The following is a 6,541-nucleotide window of genomic DNA, read 5'->3' as shown; positions in this document are numbered from 1 at the left end:
TGAAATTCAAAAAAATCAATATAGGTAGTCCTTGACTTAACAGTTATTTGTTTAATGACCATTCAAAGTTACAACAGCACTGAAAAAAGTGACTTATGACCTTATTTTCACACTTCCAACCATTGTGACAGCCCCACGCTCATGTGATCATCAAAATTCTGAGACTTGGCAACTGGCATGTATGACAATTGCACTGCCCTGGAGTCATGTATTTGTCATTTGTAACCTTCCCAACTGGCTTCTGACAAGCAAAGCAGTGGGGGAAGCCAGATTCACTTAACAACTGCAGTAATTTCTTTAACTGTGATAAAAAAATGTTGCAAAATGGGGCACAACTCACTTAACAACTGTCTTGCTTAGCAATGGAAATTTGGGCTCAATTGTGGTCAGAAGTCAAGGACTACCTGTAATCTTTCTATTCCACTTCCTCAAAGTCCAGCATTATTTTCGATAGAGTGTCACAGAGAAAACTACTGCTGTGCAGTTTGGACCTTTGCAGTTATAGATACATCCTGGCATCTGAATATCTTCCCAATACCTTCATTCCAAGTTCTAGTATGTAGTGTATTTTTTTTACTGTATTCTAAGACTCCTTGCTGGACCTGTTGTCATTACCTTGACCTCCTTTATATTTAATCTGACTCCACCCATTTGTTTGTTTTTACTATGATCCTTAATTTTCGTTACTGTAGCTTGTGGATCACTTGCATGCTATCAGAGTCACGTCATCACTATAGCACAGCAAGTTATTGATATGTCTTCTTCCAGTTTTAAAGCCACAATCATCTTTCAATCTAGCTTTTATCAAAATATATTCTGCATGTAGGTTGAATAAGGCAGAGGTCCCCAAACATTTGGGCACCAGGGACCGGTTCCGTGGAGAAAAGTTTTTCTGTGGACTAAGGAATGCGAGGTTTTGTGTGCTGCCTGCATCCCAGGGCTTTGCTTGTTTGTGCAGACCATTGTTGGCATGCTGCGGCCCAGTACCGGTCCACGGACCAGGGGTTGGGAACCCCTGGAATAAGGGGACCTGATAAAGCCTTATCTTACTTCTATGACAACTTGAAGTAATTTATATTATCTCCATACTGTGGCTTCCTGAGGTATGTAGAAGGTTTATGTGAGGACAGTAAGATGTTCTGAGATACCCATTTTTCTAACCACAGTCTGCATCTTGGCACGATGAACACAACTGAGGCTTTTTTGCAATCAATGAAGCACATGCTGACATTTTTTGGGGGTATTCTTTAACTTTCGCCTACATCAGCCTACATCAAGATAATGCATTATGTTCCTTGGCCTTTTCTAAAGCCAGCTTGAACATTTGGCATCTCTCCATATAGGGCTTAATCTGTGTTGCATGATATTAAATGTTATTTTGCTAGCATGCAAAATTAAAGATATAATACAATAATTCATCCATTTTGTTTGGTATTGTTGTGTAAATTGATCTTTTCCAATTTTTTGACCATCGTGTCATTTTCTAGATTTGATGACATATCTTAGACATGCCTCGGTCATTTTACTGATTCTTCTTCTGTTGCTACCCATATTTCTGTTGCTATTCCATCAATTCCTGTAGCTGCCAACATGGCAATGATCAGAGTGCTGATCTAACTTTATTTTTAACTTTAGAGGTTCTCTTAAGTAGGAAATACTTTTAAAAATATCTTAGATGTTGACATCTTTACTGTACAAAAAATTTCAGTATCATCCTTTCATCTTTGTTTGATTTTTGAATCAACTGTTATCAATCAATTGGCATTATTTAGCTTACCAATTTGAGATTGGAACCTTCTGAGTTCAGATATTGTTCTGAAAGAATTTCCTTGTTTTTCCGTGTCTGTTTCCATCTTTAGTGTCTTCCAGATATTGCTGTAATATTGCTTCTTGTATCTTCTAATATTCTTTGCAATTCTTTATTGTATGTTTGTTCCTGAGATCTTTGTCTTTCTTGGCTTTGACTTTTCTTCTTAGCAATAACTATGGTTTGTTCTGACTTCCAATTTATTTTCTTCTGTTTCTTGATTATTGGCAATTTCTTTTCACACTCATCCTTAAGTTCCTTAAGTTTATTCCACTTTCTCCAATTCCTGATGAATAAGGTTTAGAACCTCAAAGTAATTCTTTATGTTATCTTTGAAAGTAGCATATATGTGCTCAAGATCATATCATTGAAAATAGTTGGCTTTCTTTTTTTCTGTTTTAATTTGGAATTTGCATATGAGCAATTCATACATCTTGTTGGGGACAACATGCTGACTCTGTAAACTACTTAGAGAGGGCTGTAAAGCACTGTGAAGCGGCATTTAAATCTAAGTGCTATTGCTATCTTCTACACTGTAAATCCATGGACACGTTTGCTATTATAACTGAGACCTTACATCTTCTACCAATAATATAGTCAATTTGATTTCAGTATATAGATAATCTTCGACTTACAACCATTTCTTTAATGATCATTCAGAGTTAAAAAAGTGCTGAAAAAAATGACACAACTATTACAGCATCCCCATGATCATGTGATCAAAATTCAGGCATGTGGCAACTGTATTTATGATAGTTGTAGCATCCCAGGGTCCCATTATTACCATTTGCAACTTCCAACAAGTAAGTTCAGTGGAGATAACTAGTTTCACTTAACAACTGCAGCAAAAAATAAATAGTAAAATCAGGTGCGATTCACTTAATGACTGCATTGCTTAGCAATGGAAGTTCTAGTTCCAATTATGGTTGTAATTTGAGGATTACCTATGCTCCATCTGGTGAGGGCTATGCTTATAGAACGTCATGCTGGTTGTTTAAAGCCAATGCAAGCTATGAAGAAATCATTGGATTGATAGATATTAATAAGTGGTTCCCCTTCATTTTGATTTCCTAAGCCAATCAATCCAACATCTTTTTCCTTGATATTTCCAATTTTGGTATTCCAATCTCCAGCTATAAGCAGCATTTCTTGCTTTCATGTTCTGTCCATTTCAGACTGATTATAAAAGTCATAAACCTCCTGTCCTTCTGCATTACTGATTGGAACATTAACTTGGTAATCATAATATTAAAGGGCTGTGCATGAAATCCTATATTATATATCATCTAGTCATTAATTGGATTTCAGCTAAATAATGCTCTTCTTCCTAATTATAAAAGCAATATTATTCTTTCTTTTTCACCGTCTGAGTAGTAAACAGTCTAATCTTCTGATTGAACGTGTCCAATTCCAGTCTATGTTTTCCCATGTTCATACTTCTTATGTTCCATGTTCTCGATGTAATTCTGTAATTCTGACTGTAGATTTTTTTTCTCCTGCATAGCAGTATTGGCAGCTAGATATCCCAAACCCTTTAATCCAACTATGTCATAAATACTTTTAGTCAGTGGTGGGATTCAGTCAGTTCACACCACTTCGGCAGAAATGGTAGCTAATTTTTTTCTGCCCAGGCCCAGAATGGACTACTGGAAGCAGCATCCACACAGAGAACAGGTTGTTCACATATTTGAATCCCACCACTGCTTTTAATACCCTAAATCCGTGGTGGAAAACCTATGGCACACGTGCCACAGGTGGCACACAGAGCCCTCTCTGTGGGCACGCACGGCGTTGCCCAAGTCCTAGGCCTTCAGCTGGGTTTTATAAAACCTTTTCGCTGTAGGCCTCTGCTGCCATGTGCAAAAAAAAAAAAAAAGGTTCAATCAATCAGTTTCAACTTCTCGCAGGAAAAAAAAAGATCTCGCAAAGTTGGAATTGATTGATTGAACTTTTTACTCCCACCCAGTCTGCCATTACCACCGCAGCCACGCCCACCCAATGGGCCACACCCACCCGGCACCCGAGGATATATAAGTGGGTTTTGGGTTGCAGTTTGGGCACTCAGTCTCTAAAAGGTTCACTATTACTGCCCTAAATGAACTTTAGTTTTTCCTCTGTACTATAGCACATAGAATGCCATCTGACCTGAGTGGCCCATTATCCATCACTATATCAAACATCATTTTATATATTATATAGTAATACATTTGTATCACTCTAAAACTAACTTAGTATATGTGAATCCAATTTTCATATATTTAGTCTTCTCCTTCTGTGCAGGAACCTGACCATGCCTGGACTTCTTGACTTCAGCACCATGAATAGTATTTTTTTTCTTTTGCTGTTTTTCTCGTCTTCCTGGAAATTTACCTGGAAGTTTTGAAAACATGCACATTTTTAGTGATTTTTGAGGGTTTTTTTTATAAAATATATTCCTCAATACAGATTTTATAATATATAAAATGCTATTGAAACTTTCTAACATTCTTGTCTGTAGTCATATTCCAGTTCTTTTAGTTCTAATTTATTTTTTAATATGGAATTAGGGATTAATTTGTAAAAAAAATGGAAGAATGTGAAGTGTGTTTGAAGATTGCTTATAAAGCCTTACTGCACTCATTGAAATAGCCAGCATGTAATAAACTGGCTGGGGAAAGGAATATGGAACTTATATTTCTATGTGCTAAGTTCAGAGCTGATACTCATGGATGTTACTAGCAGTTGAAGCAATTGCTGATAGTTGTAATATCACTAATAATGTTTACAAACTGGTGACAATCACACACTATCTTCCTCTACTCTTTCTGGCATGAAGAGTTGCATCTTAAATTATCTTTTCCTATATTGAGTCCATTTTCTAATTGAAAGTAGAAATTAATCCCTCCAGGGCTTCATACAACTGTACAAAATACTAATTGTTCCTTTGGGGGAGTAAAAGTCTTATCTTCTACTTTCTGTTTTTCACTGCTCAGAGGAAGTGGGATTATGCTTCTCAGCCTGTTTATAACAAACAGTGTGATTGGTTAAGTCTAAGCAGAAATGAACAGCAATGCACGAATAGCTTGTTGCTGTACATCCTGTGCCTGCTCTATATTAGGACACTTCCACATTTTAAACGTGGCTCATCAAATTGCATGCAGTGTCAGAAACAAATCAAGTCTAATTGATTCATAAAAGCAATTTTTAATTGAAAAAGAAAGTAATAATAACTTTTGGGCAGAAATTATTTCCTGGGAGTCATAAAGGTAAGTTAAAAACAGCATTGAATTTTGGATAAAATTAGTTTTTGATCAGGCCATTCAGTGTTCATATTCTTGTTCTGCCATGACATATACTCTTTGCTATTAGATTAGTTGCTTATTCACTAATTTAATTCACAAGATTGCAACTGTGAAAACAGGATAATTTTCATATGTCATGTGTTGGAAATGCTGTGATTAAGCACTGTGCATTTAAAAATGGGAAATGTTTTATCTAGAAACTTTTGTTTTAAACAGAAGTTATGTTGGTTTTGAGTTGGGAGGGATAAGGACCTTAACCATGTTATATTGGTTTTAAGTTGGGAGGGATACGGTCCTTACCCCTCCCAACTCAAAACCAACATAACTTGGTTAAGGTCCTTATCCCCCCCAACTCAAAACCAACATAACTTCTGTTCAAACCAAAAGTTTCTAGAATCTAGATAATACATTTCCCATTTTAAAATGCACAGGGCTTAAACATAGCATTTCCAGCACATGACATAACACATTAAAAACCCATGTAACCTATGTGCAATTCTTTGAGGTTTGATGCTGGACTCAAAGTTGGAGCCTGCTATGATGTCATTGGAAGCCAGGTGAATCCCAACCCTGTTTAAAAAAACACACACCGTTTCTTGTTTTCTGTAATGATGGAGTAAATACTGAATTTTTCATGAGAGATATGCAGGTCAAACCTGGTCAGCTTTTTTTCCCCCAATCTTCAATTATTTGGTTTCTGTATGTTTCATACTTGTACTATTTTTGGAGGAAGATGGTACATAGTGACAGTATTGAAAAGAATGTCAGCTTTATGAGGGCAGAATGACTTTAATTGTTACTTGTTTTTTGTAAAAAAAATAATGTGATGATTTATAGACACAGATGTCTTATGATTAAGAGAAATATTATGTAAATAGATAGCACTGGAACTGTTGGGAGGAAGGATGGTAAAAAAAATAAGTAAATCATATTGGTGCAGAAGTGGCCTATACCTTGCCTTAGTTTTTAAAAACTAAGTCTTCATTGTCAGTTTAATGAAATTAAAAGGGCTTTGTTGCCAGATTAAATGAAGTACAATATTTAGATTCTGTGGAAAATGACAAAAATCCATCTTCCACTATAATGTTTCTTCCAAAATGTTGTGGATTGTATTAGTGTCAAATACTATTAGCTAATATGTGCCATGTAGTTAAGGTTCTGAATTAGGATTGAGGTCACCATCACCAATGGAAGTTCATTGAGTGACTAGGCTGATCATTCTTGACAGTCCAACTTATCTCACAGGGCTGTTAAGAGGAGATCGTGAAGGAAGAGAATGTGACATATGCCATCTTGAATGTCTGGAGAAAAGGGTGGGATATAAATCTAATGAGTCCATAAAATAAATCATCTCCAATGTCTCCCCAGTAAAGTAAAAAAGTTAAAAAAAAGTAAAGTAAAAAACAACAACAAAAAAGAAAGCACAGAGACACTGCATTAAAACGTTATTTCA

The sequence above is a fragment of the Protobothrops mucrosquamatus genome, unplaced genomic scaffold (assembly GCF_001527695.2).
Source record: "Protobothrops mucrosquamatus isolate PMUCROS unplaced genomic scaffold, P.Mucros_1.0 scaffold_284, whole genome shotgun sequence".
In the NCBI taxonomy this organism is placed as follows: domain Eukaryota; kingdom Metazoa; phylum Chordata; class Lepidosauria; order Squamata; family Viperidae; genus Protobothrops; species Protobothrops mucrosquamatus.
The sequence above is the reverse complement of the archived record's forward strand: the minus strand, read 5'-3'. Positions refer to the sequence as shown.